At 41.8% G+C, this 19,800-nt stretch overlaps 1 long non-coding RNA gene across 2 annotated transcripts in view; it reads right to left on the reverse strand.

Moving 5' to 3' along the window:
• Positions 1-13,674: 13,674 nt before the first annotated feature.
• Positions 13,675-19,800, reverse strand: part of LOC149125410 (uncharacterized) — a 64,516-nt gene continuing 58,390 nt past the window's right edge. The window contains exon 3 of one of the 2 annotated variants that reach the window (XR_016211410.1): positions 13,675-13,881. This is a non-coding gene — a long non-coding RNA (uncharacterized LOC149125410). Of the gene's footprint in view, positions 13,882-14,361; positions 14,442-19,800 lie in introns of those variants that run through there. The other variant, XR_016211411.1, reaches the window with a different exon arrangement.

A 19,800-nucleotide genomic window follows, 5' to 3' on the forward strand; every position in this document is an offset into this window, starting at 1 on the left:
CACCCTCCAAAATGGCCTCCACGGTCGGAACTGTGCTGATCTGAAGCCAGGAGGCTGGTGGAGCTCCTTTCAGGTCCCCAACGCAGGTGCAGGGGCCCAAAGACCTGGGCCATCCTCTTCTGCTTTCCCAGGTCGTAGCAGAGAACTGGATCAGAAGTGGAGTAGCTGGGACCCAAACCAGTGCCCACATGGGATGCTGGCACTGCAGGTGGCAGCTTTACCCACTATGACACAGTGCCAGCCCCAAACGCTCCACTTTCTATTCAAGCCTGCTAATGAACCTGGGAAGGCAGCCCAAATACTTGGAAGATGGCCCAAATACTTGGACCCCTGCTACCCACATGGGAGATTCAGATGTAGTTGGAAAATCCATCTCTCTCTCTCCCTCTCCTTCTTTCTCCACCTCAATCTGTTTTTCCCCTCTCTCTAGAAAACTCTGCCTTTCAAATAAATTTTTTAAAATCCTTAAGAAAAAAGAAACACTAAAAATCATGAGATACCACTGTGCACACACTAATAGTGTCTATAACAACGACAACAAAAAAGACAGTTAATAACAAGTATTGGTGAAGATGTAGAGGAATTAGAAGCCTTATACATTATTTATAGAAATGTAAAATGGGGCAGCTACCTTGGAAAACACTCTAGGATATTGTCAAAAGATTAAACCCAGAGTTATCCTATCACGCAGCTATTCCACTCTGAGGAATATTTCTAAAAGAAGTGAAAACATAAATTCACATAAAAATCTGTACATAAATGTTCATAGGAACATTATTCACATAGCTAAAAAGTTGGAATTATCCCAAATGCCCATCATCTTATGTTTACAATAGGATATTATCCATAAATAAAAATCATAAAGTACTGATAAAACAGCAATGTGGCTGAATCTTGAAAATATTATGCAGAGTGAAAGAAGACAGCCTCAAACCCACACATTATATTCTTCCATTTATATTAAATATTTAGAATAGGCAAATCCATAGAAATAGAAAGTCGGTTTGTATTTGCCTAGAGTTGGAGGGGCAAGATCCAGGGGCTGGTAATATCCAAGGGATGTAGGTTTCTTTGTGGGGCTTTGAAATGTTCTCCAGTCTATTGTGGTAATGGCTGTACAAGTCTAGGAATGTACAAAAAATGAACTGCACATTTTAAATGAGTGAATTATACAGCATATTGGTTCTTCAAAAAGCTGTTAAAATGTAAAAAAAAAAAAAAACAAAGCATATCTGAAATGGTGGTAGACAAGAGGTTCATCATGTCTTGCAAACAAAAGCTTCATTGTGTTCTGGTAAAAACTTTCAGAACTATAATCAAATTCAAAGATGTCAGTGTCACTCATACATATTAGGTTTTCTTGTACTCTATATATTAGCGTATTAAGTCTGTGATTATAAAGTAAATTAAAAAGATGTTATCAGAGCCGGTGCTGTGGCATAGCAGATAAAGCCGCCACCTGCAGGGTTGGTATCCCATATGGGCACTGGTTCGAGTCCCAGCTGCTCCACTTCTGATCCAGCTCTCTGCTATGGCCTGGGAAAGCAGTAGAAGATGGCCCAAATCCTTGGGCCCTTGCACCCCCGTGGGAGACCCCGAAGAAACTCCTTGTTTGTGGCTTCTGATTGACGCAGCTCTGGCCTCTGCGGCAATCTGGGAAGTGAACCAGCAAATGGAAGACCTATCTCTCTCTCTCTCTCTCTCTCTCTCTCTCTCTCTTTCTTTCTCCCTCTGCCTCTCTATAACTCTGCCTTTCAAATAAATAAATAGATATTTTAAAATGTTATCATAAGATTAGAAAAGAAAAGAGAAGGAGGAAGAAAAGAATAATTATATTCTTAGAACTGTATCTATGAACAACTTGAAATCTGTTCTCTTTAAACTAATAAAAAGTTAAAGAAGAATTTCAAAACCAAAACATTTCAGTCCAACATTGGAGGCTATTCTTTTATAGAGAGGCTAATCTTTTCATAAGGTTGGCTTAGTGGTGCAATTGGTTAATCTCTGGCTTGCAGTGCTGGCATCCCCCGTCAGAGCACTGATGCAAGTCTCAGCTGCTCTACTTCAGGTTAATGCATCTGGGAAGGCAGCAGAAGATGGCCTAACCATTTGGTTCCTTGCCACCTGCGTGGGAGACCCAGATAAAGCTCCTGGTCTTAGATTTGGCCTGGCCCACATCTGGCTATTGCAACCATTTAGGGAGTGAACCAGTGTGGAAGATTAATCTCTCCCTTTCTCCATCCCCACCTCTTGCTGTAACTCTTTCAAATAAACAAATCATTAATAAAATTTAAAAATCTCCATAAATTAATTTGTACCTTTGGAAACTTTTTCTAACTTTATTTTCTCATAAAAGAATATTCTTTTCTGGTTTTAGTGATGTTCTATAAAATGATTAAATAGTACAATTTCATATTTAACTGTTAACAAGGTTCCCTTTAGATATCCAGAGCAGAGCTAATCTTACCATCAAAAGTAATTTTTATTGATAGCACTTTACTCCTTTTAACAGCCTGAGCCATGCCTACCACCCTCTGCATAACACACAAACACACACACACACACACACACTCACATGCATGTATGCACACAAACCTCTGGTACCTTGGCATATGACATGGAAGAATTTGGGGAACCTTGTCTGCAGCACCAAGGCTCGGCTGGCAGTACCTTGTTAGGCTGGCATATGTGACTAGTTTTGATTTCCTCTATCCCTAAAAGCCATATTTCTGTACCTCTGTAACTCATTGAAACAAATCACAGAATCTGAACATTTGAAAGCACTTTACAAGCAGCTAAGTCTTCCATGGACCTTCCAATGTGAATTAAAGCAGCCCAATCTTTCACTCGTATCTGATTCTGCTACAGTCATAGAGATGCCGCACAAAGGATAAAAGAGCCATTTTTTCATGACCTTCCCCATTTCTCTGAACAAAGCCCAGTGTCAAAATCTTTGAAGAGCACATATTATAGTAAGGAACAAGATTCAAAAAAAATGTTTGGAAGCATTCATGGTACAGAGAAATAATTTCCTCTCTCCTATCCCAAAATAAAAAACAACCTTATGATGTGTTAGATTGAAATGTTTAAATATTGAACCAGTGCCAAAAAATGATTTGTAAGCCTCAATAAACTTCATGAAATTTAAAAATGATATTATTATCCCATCTGACAGTGTGTCTTTCAGGACTTGAAGCTGTGTGGCCCAGATTAGGGGCCTTCTAATGAAAAATAAACGTGCAGTACATTTGACTCACAAATAGAGTGACATATAAAATACTCAAAAGATATACACTCAATGAGGTCTATTTGCAATTGCTGGTTACTGGTATCAATTTTTGTCTCCTACACTGAGCAATTGGGTCTTTTACCTGAGTATTAGATCCTGATGGTTACGACATGAAGCGCTTTTTTCAAGAAAGAAAAAAAAAGGCGTGTATATAGGAAAGACAGCACAGCGTCAGTTCATACTCAATGGGATATCCAAGCTTAATGTCTCGAAAGATGAACAACTGGTTCTCCATGAAATGGGTGCAATATTCACATATATAACATGAGGTTCGTGCATCCTTTGTCCATTGTAGATGCTGTAACATAAACAATGTCAGCTGAGCTGGCAGCACTCATTTCTATAAACTCTGTTCTAGCCACCGCATTTCCTACCATGAAATATATTTTCGAAAGTCAGTAACATTGGAGACAAGGACTCGGGTTGTTGGCTTGGTTGTTTATTCTTCTGTTTCCATCTCTTTTACCAGAAGCACTTTATGCAAACAGCATCTCTTCTTCTGCCGCCTCCTGCTGTGCTTCGAAGGCTGGAGAGGAGGGAGAAGGAAGCTGGGGAGAGATGGGGGCGGGGGGGGGGGGGGGGGGCAGGGCGGGGCATGCTCCTTGCTCAATCTCTGCTGCTCTGAGCTCCAAGCAGGCACAAGATTGATGACACTCCCTGGGTGTACAGGAAGATCTCCTCCTTGTGAAAGACTGCTCATGAGGCCTGATAGACTTGTCATCTCTTAATAAACATCGCTGATGTGTTGGGAGGACAGAGCCAGGCAGCAGAAGGGCACACCCAGCCGGGCGCTTGCCTCTTGTGATGATTTACTCAACAGGTCCTGCTGGGGGTGCCATGGAGCAGCGGGCTTTTTCCATCACCTCCCCTGGGAGACCTCGTTTCCCTCTAGGGACCCAGAGACACATATTTGGGATCCAGAGCCTCCTTCTTTGGGGATCTTCCTAATTTCCCGAGATTCAAGGAATCTGGAGAACAGGAAAAGCTCACTTGCTGCTGATCTTTCATTCCCAGAAGTGCGGGGCAATCCACACACTATCGCTGTCATGAGTCCCTGAGGAGCTTTGTCTTCAGGTTTTGAGAGTGATGGAGACAGAACATCTAATCACTTTTCATAAAGTCCCAACGTGGCGGCAGCAGCCCCAGGAGAGAGAGTCAGTCCTGCTTCTGCGAAGTTCTTTGCTCCTCCCTCCTCTCCTTGTCTCTTCTTTCTCTACCCATCTGCTAAATTGTTCCTGAAATTCCACCTTCTCCAAGAAGTACATCCCTGATAAATTCAGCTGCAGGTCCAGTTGCTCTTCCCTCCATGTGATCCATAGACCACATTCTCAGATTCTGCTCCACTCTACTCCCTAGGAAGCTCATCTCTGCTTCTCTGTCACTTGGTGCTGAGTGAATGTGTGCACAGACCCATTCCACAAACTCCCTGTCTCTCCCCAGAGTCAAACCAAACTTATGTTTGTCTTGTAAATTAACTTATAGCATTTAAATCTTCATTTTGATTTTCATTGTAACATTTAATTCTGCCTACCAGTGAGTGCTCGGCTCATTTACCTTCACAATCTGCCTTGGAACTCCTGTAGGACAGGGATCCAGGGGGTCACTCTGGGCAGTGCCAGGGACGCTTTGCAGGAAGAATAGCATTTCCTGATGGATGTCACCAATGATGGAGATGCAGGCCTAAAGAACACCTGCCCAGTACTACACTTAATATTCATTGTCTAAAACCAGTCACACAGACCACTTGGGCAGTACAAGATGGACATTTAACCACTGGATTAACAAAATAGCCCATTAACGAAACCCAGCCTATGAGTTACACTAAGGCCCTATGTCCCCAGCTTTTCCCTCACTGAAGCCAGAGCCTTCGGGCTCCATTTTCCTCACAGGAAATTGCTCTTCTGATATCTTGAAGCCTTTTATGTATAACATGTGTGTGTGGCCAAATAGCGAGCTTACATTTTCATCTTGAAATAATTGCGATTAATAAATTACAACAGAGCTGCAGTACAAGCCTCATCCCCAAGGGAACCACATTTTGTTTATATTCCTAGAAGTCAACCTCAGCCTGAACTCAAAAAGTTCAGCCCCCACCAGAATTCAGAGAGGCTTAGACAAGATGTGTGTAGGGAGTAGGGAAGGGCAGGATGTTCACCTGTAGGGTAGCCCTCAGGAACCCCATTTTGTTAGCTATAGCAGGCCACTGCTCCTTCATCATTCTCCTCCTGCCCTCATCCTCTGTCCCAGCATCAGCTCAAGAGGCAACATCGCCCTGCTCCTTGTCTCCTTTCCCTGACGAGCGACCTCGCAGCAGGCTCCGGTGACTGTCTGCTGCACAGAACTGCAGAAACAGTGCTCTGTGTTGATGTGGATGGAATTCTGCAAGAGAAGCACTTGGGGGAGAGGGGAGTTTCTTTCAGAAATAGCAGGGTTTTTTTTTTTTCTGTGGAAATACTAGAATTCACTTTACAAGCATACTTCAAAAGGCTTGGGGAAGGGGCCGGTTAAGCCTCTGCCTGTGGCGCTGGCATCCTATATGGGTGTTGGTTCAATCCAGCTCCCTGCTAATGGCCCGAGAAAGCAGTGGTCGGGTCCCTGCACCAGAGTGGGAGTCCTGGAAAAAGCTCCTGACTCCTGGCTTTGGAGCAGCCCAGCTCCGGCCATTGCAGCTGTCTGGGGAGTGAACCAACAGATGGAAGACCTCTCTGTCTACCTCTCCCTCTCTCTGTCTGTAACTTTATCTCTCAAATAAATAAATAGATCTTTAAAAAAAAAGTTTTGGGGAAATGAAATTAAAAGATGTTTACTTTGATGCAAAACAATCTTGAAATCCATGCATTTGTGGAGGATCTTCTAAAAGTTCATTGAAAATGTTATGTAAAAAAATGAACACTTTTCAAAAATTTTTCTACCAATGGGCAAGCATTCAGCAGAGTGGTTAACACACCTGCACCCATATTGGAGTGTCTGGATTTGAGTCTCAGCTCTGCTCCGGATTCCAGTTTCCTGCTAATACACACCCTGGGAGTCAGCTGGTAGTGACTCAAGTAGTTGGTTCCCTGCCAGGTGAGAGAACCAGATTGGATTCTCAGTTCCCTGCTTTGGCCTGGCCCAGCTTCAGCTTTTGCAAGCATTTTGTGACTAATCCAGCAGATCAGATCTCTCTCCGCTCTCTGTCTCTGTCTCTCTCTAATTAAAAAATAATTTTAAATTTTGCACCAAAATTACCTTATTATTTAGTTTCACTTTTTATGAACTTTCTGAAGTACTCTCATGGAAGAGCCCTGGCACTCAAATTTGTCAGTATAGCAGAAGAAGCCCCTGCTCTTGGAATGAGACTAGTTTTGCTATGATTCTAGGCTCTGCTACTTTAACTGGCTACATCAAGTTTTTACGACCTCCCCTCTCCACCTCCACCTCCTTCACACACACCTCTTTTTTCACCTGTAAAGTCGAGATCACCTATGGAAAATGTCTTACACACAATAATCATTCAATAAATCATAGCTGTTATTATTATCATAGCTGTTTGCTTGTCATCATGATCATCATTGCTATGACTACCAGGAATGATTGAAATAACCTTCCTTAGTTCATCAACTATTTGTTGGTCAGGTCCTGCGTGGTTGGAGATGAGTGAATGCTGTGAAACCTCAAATGAATATCAAGTGCATTATCACTCAGCTACTCAAGTGCAGCAATGGACATGGAAGCAAGCAATGCCCAGGCCATTTCACATCAGGGGTGAAAATAAGAACATAATCATAACTAAAGTGCATTGCTTGGCTTTGTCTCCACCAGTCATGAGAGTTAAGGACCCATGCAATCCTTGCTCAATCAAATCTTGGGGTTCTTGAGGGCTCAGGAAGTGACTGTAGTACCCTCAGCTAACTGAGAGAGCCCCCATTGTCTCCTGCTCCTGTTTCCCCTATTGCTGTCTCCATTTGTTGTCATCCTGAAAAAAGCAAGATGAACTTTTCATCTCTCTTCAGACAGCCCCCCCCCCCCACAGTTTCTGGAGGATGTGAGGGAGTTGGCAGACTATGTTTAAAATGCTGGCTCCACTCTTGAGGCCAGCTTGCCCTCCCTCGTTTGGCGGGCTCCGCCACGACCACTGTTCTTATATCTGTCACTTCACGCTTCACACACATTTATGTTTCTTGCCAGGACCCTAAAAGGTTTTTTGCAAACACCCCTTCCCATAAATTCACTGATTCCAAAGCTAGCGACACACCCTGGGGGCAACAAAGCTGCTGCCAAGAGCCAGGAGGCACCGCAGCACGAGGCATGCCCCCACCTCTTCCCCATTCCAGCTGTCCGCAGCAAGAGGACATGCTCCATCCAGTGAGTCACCGGGTGAGTGCTCAGCCTGATGCGTCTGTCATGCATCCCTACGTACTCTATCCAAGGCTCTGAGAGGAAGAGGCGCTTCGGCTTAAATTCTGTGATTTAGGCCCCACAACAGAGCAGCCTTGCATTAACGTATCAGGGCATTTGTAGTGAAATACTACTCTATTTTTACTTCCTCTTTATTGCTGCCTCCCAGGCCAGTCTTTTGAGAGATGGAGAAAACAATAGAGAAGCTAGAGAAGCATCCCTTGTTATAATAATCTGTGTGTGTGTGTGTGTGTGTGTGTGCATAGTTGTATTTTATCACCTCCTTATCCAGGTAAAAAGACATCAGGGTCTCAGAGAACTCCATCAGTCTGCTGAACCGTATCAGTCAAGTACAATATATTCAGTGACAAATAACAGAAACCCCCCTAGAGACTGGCTTACACAGCAAACGGCTTCCTTGCTCCCTGCAACAGGTTAGCAACCTAGGGGAGGACAGTGGTTCCATGAGCCTTTCCCTTCCTTTCTTCTGCTCAGCTGTCTTCACCTGGTTTCATCTTTAGCATCTCAGGAGGGCAGCTGAGCTCCCCAGCAGATAGAGATCCTCCATCCACTGCTTCGCTCCCCAAATGGCCAGAGTCGGGCCAGCCTGAAGCCCAGGAACCAGGAGCTTCATCTGCTGCTTTCCCAGGTGCATTAGCAGGGAGCTGTTTTGGCAGTGGAGCAGCAGGGACATGAATCAGCACCCTTATGTGATACCAGCATGACAGCAGCATAATCCACTGTACCACAATGCCAACCTCCTTATTTTCCTTTTTGCTAATGAAAACAGCATTTGCCCATGTGGATGTCTGGCATCTTTCTGACTTGCCATTATCCTGCAAGTAACATTTGTTTCAACAGTAGTTGCCAGATATTAAACACTTAGTAGATGTTAATCAATGTGGCAAGAGTTCTTACATACATAGTCTTCTATATGTACAGGAGGTTATTGGGCCCAGCCTAACTGTAAACTGTGTGACGTTTTATACAAAATATATAAAATACATTTTATAAAAAATACTAATTTTTGCTATTTTACTATTTTTGAATTAACAAAATAGAATGCGTTGTCTACTTTCCAACAAAACTCAAGTGTCCTCCAGTGTTCCTGCCTGCCAAGTTGGAGTTACTCTACAATATCCCACAGATCATGTAAGTCCTGTTCTCACTGCCCTCAGGGAGCCCACTGCCTTTCTCCAGAGCATCTGAGGATGCCAAGGAGAGTCTCCTTCGTCTTGTCACTGCTCCTGCCAAGAGCAGTGATTCTGGAATTTTTCAGAATGCTTCTCCAGGCCACCGTGCTTCTATTCACTTCTGCATGCCATGGTTTGAACAACTCCTCTGTTTATCTCCCAGACAGAGCTGACAGCAGGTTATCCTGGCCAAAACACAGAATCAGCGCTTGAAGATGGCATAACGCAGAAATCCCAGTTGCACCCCATCACTCTGGTGGTTCCACCTCACTACAGCAGGTGAAGTAGAGCGTCTAGGAAAGAGTTCAAAGAATCAACTTCAAATTCCTTTATTTTGCCTCCAAGTCCTGGGGTCCAGAGCAGTCAGACCCTGTTCTGCAGAGTCCCACAGCAACACAGTCCCCTGACGTCTTTCACTCTGTCTTTTTTATGTCCAGAGCCCCCTCTCTACATAAGAAGAGATGGCATGGATATGCGACCAGCAACAATAGTGATTCAGGCTATAAAAATGAGTTGTGTGTTGTTGTCATAGACGTTGCCATTAAAATGCAAAACTTCTAATATACCTTTTTCGGAATTGTTTTTGGTTTCTTTGGAAACTGAGTATCTTCAATGGTACAAATTTTCATGATTTTTGTGGTAAGTTTAATTTCTGCAAAGAAGCAAAATGTGCTTGGAGCTGAATCTGACAACTAAGGTGAGAAATGAGTCTCTAGGTCAAAAACCAGATGTGACAACCTTACAATGATGTCGATGTTTTCTTTAACTGGGGAGAGAGCTGTTGAGGATATTCCCAAAGAGGAATTGAGAAAGACATTTGAGCATGTGCAGTGTGAGTATGGTGAAGCATAACACTCATCAAGAAAATATGGTACTGCGACTAAGGACAAAGTCTTTGTTGGCTAGCTCCAGGGCTACAGCCACACTCTCTCACTCTGGCAATCTGGCAATGTTTTTGCACCATTTTTCATTTTATATTCTTCAGCTTTAACAAATGAATAAACCTCCTGGGAAGTGATGCTGTGAGGCTTATTATTCCATGCAAGTGGACCATAGGAGGGAACTTCAAAAAGATTGTAGAAAAGTAGAATTAAGAGATAACTTTATTTAGGGGTAAAAAAGCTGAAAGCCGTGCAGCTTTTCATAGCATGAATTTTCCTTGAACTTCTTAATGAGCCTTCATATTTGATGTTCTCCTAGTACTTCTACTTCTATTGCAAAGAGCAAGCCTACCATGCTTGAGAGCCATTGCTAGCTTCCAACTTGAAGGTGACTATTTTAGAACAAATGAAGAAGTGATCACACCCCTATTGCAACATGGTGTCTCTCAATTTGCTGCCTCCAAGTTTCCAAATTCACAGGAACAGAGAGATTACTTCTGAGTGATCAGGAGGCAAAGATAACATGCATAATATATAATTCAAACATTCATAAATGAGGACTGTATTGATCTAATGTCTGTTACTTTTCTAAAATGCCAGAAAAGAGTTTCTTTAGAAATGAAACAGTTTGAGGTTTCTATATCAAGTGGCTCCATAGTCTAGCATCTAGTAGAGGCTGGTTATGGTAGGTGCAGTGTCAGTGATCATATCATGTGCCAGGGAGGAGAGAGCTCCTTGGTTGAACTTCAACTGAAATACTTAAACCTCTCATGAGAACCACGCACTGGTGGTACACCCACAATGACCCAAAGACTTCCCATCCACCCCACCTCTGAGATGCCATCATTAGACCAGAGCTCTACCCTTCATCAAACAACTATTAATATTAAGACACTAGAGCTTATGCAACTGTATGAGTTTTAGGGAGATAAATCCTACTCAACCCACAACAGGGACTTTGTTGGGACAGTCCTACCATCTCAATGCCCAATCAGATACAGAACTGCATACACTTTGCTGCCTCTGTTGTTGGAGAACCTGGGAGAGATGGCAGAGCAACAGAAACCAGGGCAAGTTGCTCAAATATTTTCAGAGCCCAAGTATTTTTTTTCTAAAACACAAATAAATCAAACACAAACATACACACAAATCAGCACACTGTGAACAGAAAGAAAAAGTGAATGCTGGGAAAATAAGGGTCTGAAAATCCTACCTTGACTTTAGGAATAATAATGAAAAGATAGGTAAAGGCATAGTTTCCCATGTTAACAACATTTTGCCAGCAACTAGGTATAGTTATTGTTAGAACACATTTAAATAATAATGATAGTATTTATAGAGCTACCAAGCACTGCACTAAATGCTATGTCTACATTATCATAGTTGCTTTGGTTTAGGATAAAAGTCAACATCCACTAGTCCTATACTCAAGAATAAATTTTTATATATGCAAATATCAATTATATAGATGCATCAACTTGCAAATGAAAAAAAGTCTAAAAGAGTGTACAGGCAGCTGAGATTTCTCGGCACTTCCTCTGGAGCTGGAGAACGGACCAGGTTAGCCAGGTGAGGATGCTTCTTGGATGCTAGGGGGAGGGAGAGAGGTCCTGAGGGCAAGGAGACAGTCCACTGTTCTAACGCAAATCATTTATTGCCGGATTGCTGGTGATTTTACAAAGAGAAGAGTCCTGCAGCAAGGGCAGCCGTGTTTCACCAGCAGGCAGAGTTATGGGGTCAGTCTGAATTCCATAAAGCTCCCGAGGTTTGTGAAAGGCACTATATGGGCCTCGATAAACAACAATGATCAGGTTAACCTCTTGTTTCCTGACTTCCCATATCTGATTTTGAATGTGGATAAGAGCATCCCCTACTGATCTTGTCCTTTGCGAAGCAAATACATTGTGACAAAATGACAGAAGATAATCTCAAAATCCAAGTCCACTTGATGAGTATGGATGCTGGACTTCAGGGTGAAGGTGTTTTACATCATCACCATCCCTTTTCGGCCAAACAAAGAGAAAGCACTCCTCCGCAGAGCTTTTATTTTGTTAAAGTCCCTCTGATGGGCTCCTGCTCTCAGTAGTTATATAACAAACTGGTGGCATAATATATGCGGGCAGCGGGGTGGGAGTTGAACATACCTGTATTTGCAACCATAATGAGAGCTTCGAGGTAACAAGAGGGGTGATTTGGATAATAATTAATAACCTGAGTTGCAGGCACAACTGGAGCCGCATGCAAATTCTATGACCCTGCAGTGGCACCTCCTGAAGAAGAAGGTGCTTTATTGCCTCTGTCAGGCGTTCCCTTCTCAGCTGCGATTCCTCACAGCCTTGGTGGTTTGCATACTGCAGCTAAACATCAGGCAGTAATGAATGACAACACAGCCACTCTGCGCACTGCAGTGAGAGCTGCCATAATTGGCTCCCCCATCACCACCATCCCCTCCTCCTTTGCACAGGAGAGGAGGTGCTGATAGCAAGCACTTCTACATAAAGAGAATGGCATGTGGACCCACCGCGGTAGTCCAGGATACAGAGGTAGCTGTCACAACTCAATATTTTCACCCTTCCCAGAGACACAGAGACCACTGTCTCGGGATGTGAATCATGCAGCTCTCTGTCCACACTCTGGGAATGGCCTGACTCAGAAAAGAAAGATCAGTGGTAGAATCACGGATATTTTCCTGTCTGCCTTCTAGGCCTTCTTCCCCTGTTTTGCCTGGGTTCAGATTATGGAATGAAAGAAGCTAAATGAAAGACTAGAGTCTTCATGTTGGAATTTGTGTTTTGCTTTTCTGAGATATATTTTCAGGCTTTTTGTTTGTTGTTGCTGTTAATGTCAGATTGAATGTCCAGGACTCTGTTTTTTTTTTTTTAAATAGAAATTTATTTATTTATTTGAAAGCCAGAGTTACACAAAGAGAGGAGAGGCAGAGAGAGACAGATCTTCCATCCGATGGTTCACTCCCCAATTTGCTGAAACGGAGTTGTGCCAATCCCAAGCCAGGAACTACGAGTTTCTTCCAGGTCTCCCACACAGGTGCAGGGGCCCAAGCACTTGGGCCATCTTCTACTGCTTTCCCAGGCCATAGCAGAGAGCTGGATCAGAAGAGGAGCAGCCGGGACTAGAACCGGCACCCATATGGGATGCCAGCACTTTAGGCCAGGGCATTAACCTGCTGCGCCACAGCGCTGGCCCCTAGGACTCTGTTTTAACTTGGTTCTACCACTAAATGTATAACCTTGAAGAGCTTGTTGTGGGCATTTGGAGAGTGAATCAGTGGAGGGAGTTCTCTCTTTCTCCCTCTCCTTCTTCCCCTCTCTCTCCCCTTGTATCTCTCTCTCTCTCTCTCTCTCTGCCTTTGAAATAAATAATTTTTTTGATTTTTTAAAATTTTTTATTTATTTATTTTTTGACAGGCAGAGTGGACAGTGAGAGAGAGAGAGAGACAGAGAGAAAGGTCTTCCTTTGCCGTTGGTTCATCCTCCAATGGCCGCCGCAGCCGGCGCGCTGCGGTGGGAGCACCACGCTGATCCGATGGCAGGAGCCAGGTACTTATCCTGCTCTCCCATGGGGTGCAGGGCCCAAGTACTTGGGCCATCCTCCACTGCACTCCCTGGCCACAGCAGAGAGCTGGCCTGGAAGAGGGGCAACCGGGACAGAATCCGGCAGCCCGACCAGGACTAGAATCCAGTGTGCCGAAGCCACAAGGTGGAGGATTAGCCTAGTGAGCCGCGGCGCCAGCCGAAATAAATAATTTTTTTAAAAAATTAGTCCTAGCACAATCATCTACTTTGCAGTAGATGGTACTCTATTCATAAAATTTCTTGCGTAATGCAACACAATAAAAGACCCACTTTTTGTATCCTGAATTTCCTAATAATGCAATCCTGGGATTTGTTTCTTGGGTTTTTTTTTAAAGGTTCATTTATTTATTTGAGAATCAGAGTTATAGACAGAGAGACAGAGATAGAGGTCTTCCATCCACTGGTTCACTCCCTAGATGGCTGCAATGGCCGGAACTGCGCCAATCCAAAGCCAGGAGCCAGGAGCTTCTTCGGGGTCTCCCACGTGGGTGCAGGGGCCCAAGCACTTGGGTCATCTTCTACTGCTTTCCCAGGCCATTAGCAGGGAGCTGGATAGGAAGTGGAGCATCAGGAACATGAGTTGGCACCCATATGGGATGCCAGCATGGCAGGCAAAAGCTTAACCTACAATACCACAGCACCAGCACCAGCAATTCTCATTTTTTTTGGCTTAAGTGAGCATATTTAATTACAAGCTAAATGCTCTATTTCTTACTAATGTGCAGCCCTACTGACTACAATAACTAGAAAGTTAGAAACAAATTTGATAATGAATATTAAATATCAGTCTTTTGGATTCTTTACTGTTAAACATAAAATAAAATTCTAGAAATCTAGTAATTGATGCTTACTGGTGTAACATAGTTACATTCTGCACAATAGATATTTGACTATTATGATCAATTGATTCCATTTTTCCAGATGATATTGGAATAGCATGTAGAAGTTTCTTTAATTTGGTGATTTACAAATATAGTGAATAATTTTAGAATAAATGAGCTCATATATCAAGAAATAACTATACATAACTTATTGAATGGCGAGCAGTATAGCCCAGTCATTAGGTGCAAAGGCTGTTGAGGGAGATCCCAGGACATGGACTGCTATGCTGGAAATTAACAAGTTAATCTTAATTTAGACAAAGTGGTTACAAAAGAGTGTATATGATGAGCAGAGAAGAGATAGTAACAAAGTTGGAGTGTCAAGGGTGAGATAATTTAGGTTTTACAACAGTAGCACACTACCAGAAATCCATTTTATTTTCTCCCATAAGAGAGGCCTGACTCTTTTGGAATTTAGAAATTTTGTACTTTCGGACTTCTTAGTTAAATTACAGGGATGGATAAAATTGTAATAGTTGAGAATGCAAAGGAAGAAAGGGAAAGAGAAAAGAAGAGGAAGACTAAATTATCCAAGACTCCAAAACCTAGAGAAAAAGTAGAAGATCAAGAATCAGCAATGAAAACGGAAATTGAGTTATCTGACCTACATATACCAGAAAATCACTAAAGAATACCCACGCTCTCAGCTGCATAGCTTTTTTATTCATCAAATCGAACCATAAAATAAATATCGACAAACTCTAAAATACATCTGAAATGATGGGGAAATTTTTGCTTGTAATGCCTAAAGCTAGAAATGCATAATGAAAAGATAGCTTGAAAATCCCCATGTTCTAAATGTTTGTAAATTAATCAGTATACTTCTAGATAACATATAAGGCAAGGAGAAAATTTCATAATAGCAATCACAGATTTAAACTGAATGATAATGAAATTACCACACATAAAATTTTTTCTGGGATGCAGCTAAGGCTATGCTTAGAAGGAAATACATGGCCTTAAATGCCTACATTGAACAATAAAAAAATTAAGGGACTAATAATATATCTCAAAATTAGATTAAAATATGTTAAGCCCACAGTTTACAGAAGAAAATGACATGTATAAAAACAGAAATTAATGAATTGGAAAAGAAATGTAAGGGCTGGCGCTGTGGCATAGCAGGTAAAGCCGCCTCCTGCAGTGCCGGCATCCCATATGGGCACCAGTTTGAGTCCCAGCTCTTCCACTTCCGATCCAGCTCTCTGCTATGGCCTGGGAAAGCAGTAGAAGATGGCCCAACCCCTTGGGCCCCTGTACCCATGTGGGAGACCCAGAGGAAGCTCCTGGCTCCCGCCTTTGGATCAGCACAGCTCTGGCCATTGCAGCCAACTGGGGAGTGAACCATCAGATGGAACACCTCTCTCTCTCTCTGCCTCTCCTTCTCTCTGTGTGTAACTCTGAATTTCAAATAAATAAATCTTAAAAAAAAAAAAAAAGTAAAGTAATGTAATTGGAAATCCCTGGCAAGACTGATCAAGAGAAAAAAGGGAGATGGAAAAATTACTACTGTGAGGTTAGGAATTGAAAACAAAGTATCATTAATGATGTCACAGATGTGAAAAGTAAGATAATAATGAAATAATTTTGTTAATCTATTAGAAACTTTAGATGAAATTCATAATTTCTTGAAAACTACAATCTATAAGTATAATAAAAAATCAAAAATATGAAAAGTTCTTTACCTTTTAAAGAATATGAACTTGTAAATTCAAATATTCCCACAAAGAAATGGTCAGGCTAAGATGGCTCCACTATTGAATTCCAGAAAGAATAAAAGCCAGTATTTATACAAACTATTCCAGCACATAGAAAATGAGTTCCCAATTAATTTAATGAACTCAATCTTAGTTTTAAACAAATGGCAATGTAGGCATAATAACAGAATATCATAGGTTAGTCTTTTTCATGGGCATATATGTTAAAAAAAAACGGAGATATAAACATAGCTCACTATAGTCTCAGAGGATTTTTTAGCCCTTTCAGAGGTCTGGCTGTAGTCCCTGCCCACAGTTCAAAGATTCTCTGACTGCTTTGGGTTAAGCAAACTTTCTCTCTAAGGTAAAGGGGGAAAAAAAGAAAAAGAGGGAGAACTTCTAGTTAAAGACAGGTGACAGCCAGTGCCGCGGCTCAGTAGGCTAATCCTCCACCTGCAGGGCCAGCACACCGGGTTCTAGGCCCGGTCGGGGCGCCAGATTCTGTCCCGGTTGCCCCTCTTCCAGGCCTCTTCCCTGTGGCCGGGGAGTGCAGTGGAGGATGGCCCAAGTGCTTGGGCCCTGCACCCCATGGGAGACCAGGAGAAGCACCTGGCTCCTGCCTTCGGATCAGCGCAGTGGGCTGACCACAGCGCGCCAGCCGTGGCGGCCATTGGAAGGTGAACCAATGACAAAGGAAGACCTTTCTCTCTCTCTCTCTCTCTCTCTCTCTCTATCTCACTGTCCACTCTATTAAAAAAAAAAAAAAAAAAAAGACGGGTGACTGCATGCATTTATATTCTCTCTCTCTCTCTCTCCACCCCCCCACCAAAAAAAAAGTTTTAACCTTTAAATGACAGTACACGGGTCAGGCATTTGGAGGCAGCAGGTTAGGCTGCTGCTCGCAACACCCACACCCTATACTGCAAGGTCTGATTTCAAGCTCCAGCTCTCTGCTGTGGCCAGGGAGTGCAGTGGAGGATGGCCCAAGTGCTTGGGCCCTGCACCCCATGGGAGACCAGGAGGAGGCACCTGGCTCCTGCCATCAAATCAGTGTGGTGCGCCGGTGCAGCGCGCCAGCCGTGGCAGCCATTGGAGGGTGAACCAACGGCAAAGGAAGACCTTTCTCTCTGTCTCTCTCTCTCTCTCACTGTCCACTCTGCCTGTTAAAAAAAAAAAAAAGGATACAACAAAATCCACCAGACAACTATGAAATATTAAAAATGTCTAATATTAAAGTAAAAATTGACAGCATGAAAAATCTAGAAAATGTGTCCTATAACAAAAAGAAAAAAAATCACTAAATGGAAACATATTCAGAAAGTAAAAAAAATGAATTTTCAAGACATAAAATCTGTTATTATTTTATTTTTTCTTTTCATTTTAAAGTCTTTGTTAGGTTAATCCACTCATTTGCCAAGCATGTATTATTGCACACACACTATTCTCCAAGCATTGCTTTTTCAAAAAAGATTTATTTATTTATTTGAAAGGCAGTGTAAAAGAGAGAAAAAAAAATCTTCCATCTGGTAATTCACTCTCCAAAAATGACCATGGCTGGACTAGGCCAAAGCCAGGAGCCAGGACCCCATCCAGGAGTCCTACATGAGCAGCAGCAGTGCAAATATTGGGACATCATCTGCTGCCTCTCAGGCAAATTAGCAGGGAGCTGGATCAGAGGAGGTACACCTGAGACTTGAACCAGCTCTCTGACAGGGGATGCCAACAATGCAAGTGGCAACTTAACCCTCTGAGCCACAATGTCAGCTACCATTGTTCATATTTTTTGTGTCTGTTTATGTCCCTTACCTATTATATTATGTTATATTATACTATATCGTTATTTCAAAAAGCAGACAGAGAGAAGGAGAGTGAAAGATGACTCCTGTCTACTGGTTCACTCCTCAAATGTCCACAGTGGCCAGGAGCCAGGAACCAATCTGGGTTTCCTACGTGGGGGGCAGGGACCCAAGTATCACTTGGTGTCTCACAAGGTACTTGTTAGCAGGAAATTGGAATTTGGAGCAGAGCTGAAACAAACCCAAACCCTATGATATGAGATGTGGGTATTCTACACAGCGTCTCATTCACTACACCAAATGCCCACTCCAAAAACTGTTATTTTAAATATTACAGACAAGATTGAAAAAAATGAACCTAATGCTGAAAGAATAGAAAATATTTTTTAAAACATTTGCCCAGGTGATTAAACTGTTGGAAGGGATGCCTGAGTCTAATATCAGAGTGCCTAGATTTGAGTACTGACTGTGCTACCAGTTCCACCTTCTGGCTAACACACACTCTGGGAGGCAACAGATTGTGTCCTTACCAATCACACAGAAGACAAGGACTGAGTTCCCCGCTCCTTCCTGTCTTTGGCCCCTGGCCTTGTCTAAAGCTATTGCAGACTTTTGGGGAGTAAACCAGCAGATGGGAATTCTCTCTCTCTCTCTCCAATTATTTGTCTGTCTCTGTCTCTGTGTCTTTCTAGGTCTCTCTCAAATAAATAATTTAATATTACTTAAAAAAATAATGAAGAGTCCTAAAGATAAAAAAAATCAAAAATGAAAATTACAAGGATCAGACTTAAAGTAGCCACTAAAGAAGAAAAAATTAGTGAACTTGAAAACTTAGTAACAGAAGATACACAGAGAATAGAAGGCTGAATAAAAAAATCACTTGGAAAATAAAAATTTTAGCCCCAGAGGATGGAGAGGAGAGAGAAAATAAAAAAAAACACTTGAAAAAGATAATGGTTGAAAATTTTCCAATATGAAAAAGGGTCATAAAGTCACAGACCGAAGAGTCTCAACAAGTCCTAAATAAATAAGTACACAGAAAATCATACCAGGGAACATCACAACCAACTTGCTATAGCTTAAAAGAAAAATAACTTACACCACAAAAGCCAAATATGTCAGTTAACTATGCCACCATACTTAGAACCTTATCAATAAGAGTACAAAAAAGACCATATCCATGTAAGGCTATGTCAAAATTTCAATTTTCCTGCTAAGGAGATTCTGATAAAAGAAACAAAATACAAAGCTGAGGAAAATTGTAACATAGTGCTTTAAGCAAGCATATGAGAACATTAAAAACTTTGAATATGAAATATGAAAATTACAATATGAAATGGACCTAAATATCATAGAAAGAAAATAAGAGTTGGTTTTCCTCATGAAAGAAATACAAGAAAATAACAAAGCCACCCCAAAAAAAGACGTCTAAATTACTGGGTATGCAAATAAGGGTAAATTTGGATGTAAACATAATAAAATGTATTGAATAAAATCAGTAGAGCAAAAAGGGAATAAAAATGGGATAAATAAATGAAACAACTCTGTGGTAAAGTTGTTGCAAAGAAAGGCCAAAAAAACAAAGCAAACATTCATTTATCCTTTCATATTAAGTGCTATCCCAAAGATGAAAGTCAAAACAACATAAGGGAATTCAAATTTAAACTATAATAACAAAAAAGAGACTTTCCAGAAACAAAAGAGGAATCTATACATTGAAAGGGCTCAGCAAGTTCCAAAGAAAATTAACCTAGAATGATGAACTCTGAGACATAAAGTGAAAATACTCAGGAGCTCTGGCCAAAAAGATGAAATAAATTATGAAGTCAAAAGAATTAGATTGTTACCAGGCTTCTCAAAAACAACATAAAAGCATGATAATAGTGGAATAACATTTCCAAGAAACGTAAAGAAAAAGAGTAAGCTAAGGATATTATATCCAACCAGTCTGTCCTCCAAATGTTAAGGTTATAGAAAAGGGCTTTGCATGTGCTTAAATTCATGTTAGTTTGTGATCTTCCTGAGACTTTTACTTCAGGATGAGTGTCATCCAATCATGAGATCACTGGGTCACTTCCCAAAAAGATTGAAGA

This window comes from Oryctolagus cuniculus, chromosome 7 (genome assembly GCF_051225735.1).
Source record: "Oryctolagus cuniculus isolate XC-2025 breed Fujian yellow rabbit chromosome 7, ASM5122573v1, whole genome shotgun sequence".
In the NCBI taxonomy this organism is placed as follows: domain Eukaryota; kingdom Metazoa; phylum Chordata; class Mammalia; order Lagomorpha; family Leporidae; genus Oryctolagus; species Oryctolagus cuniculus.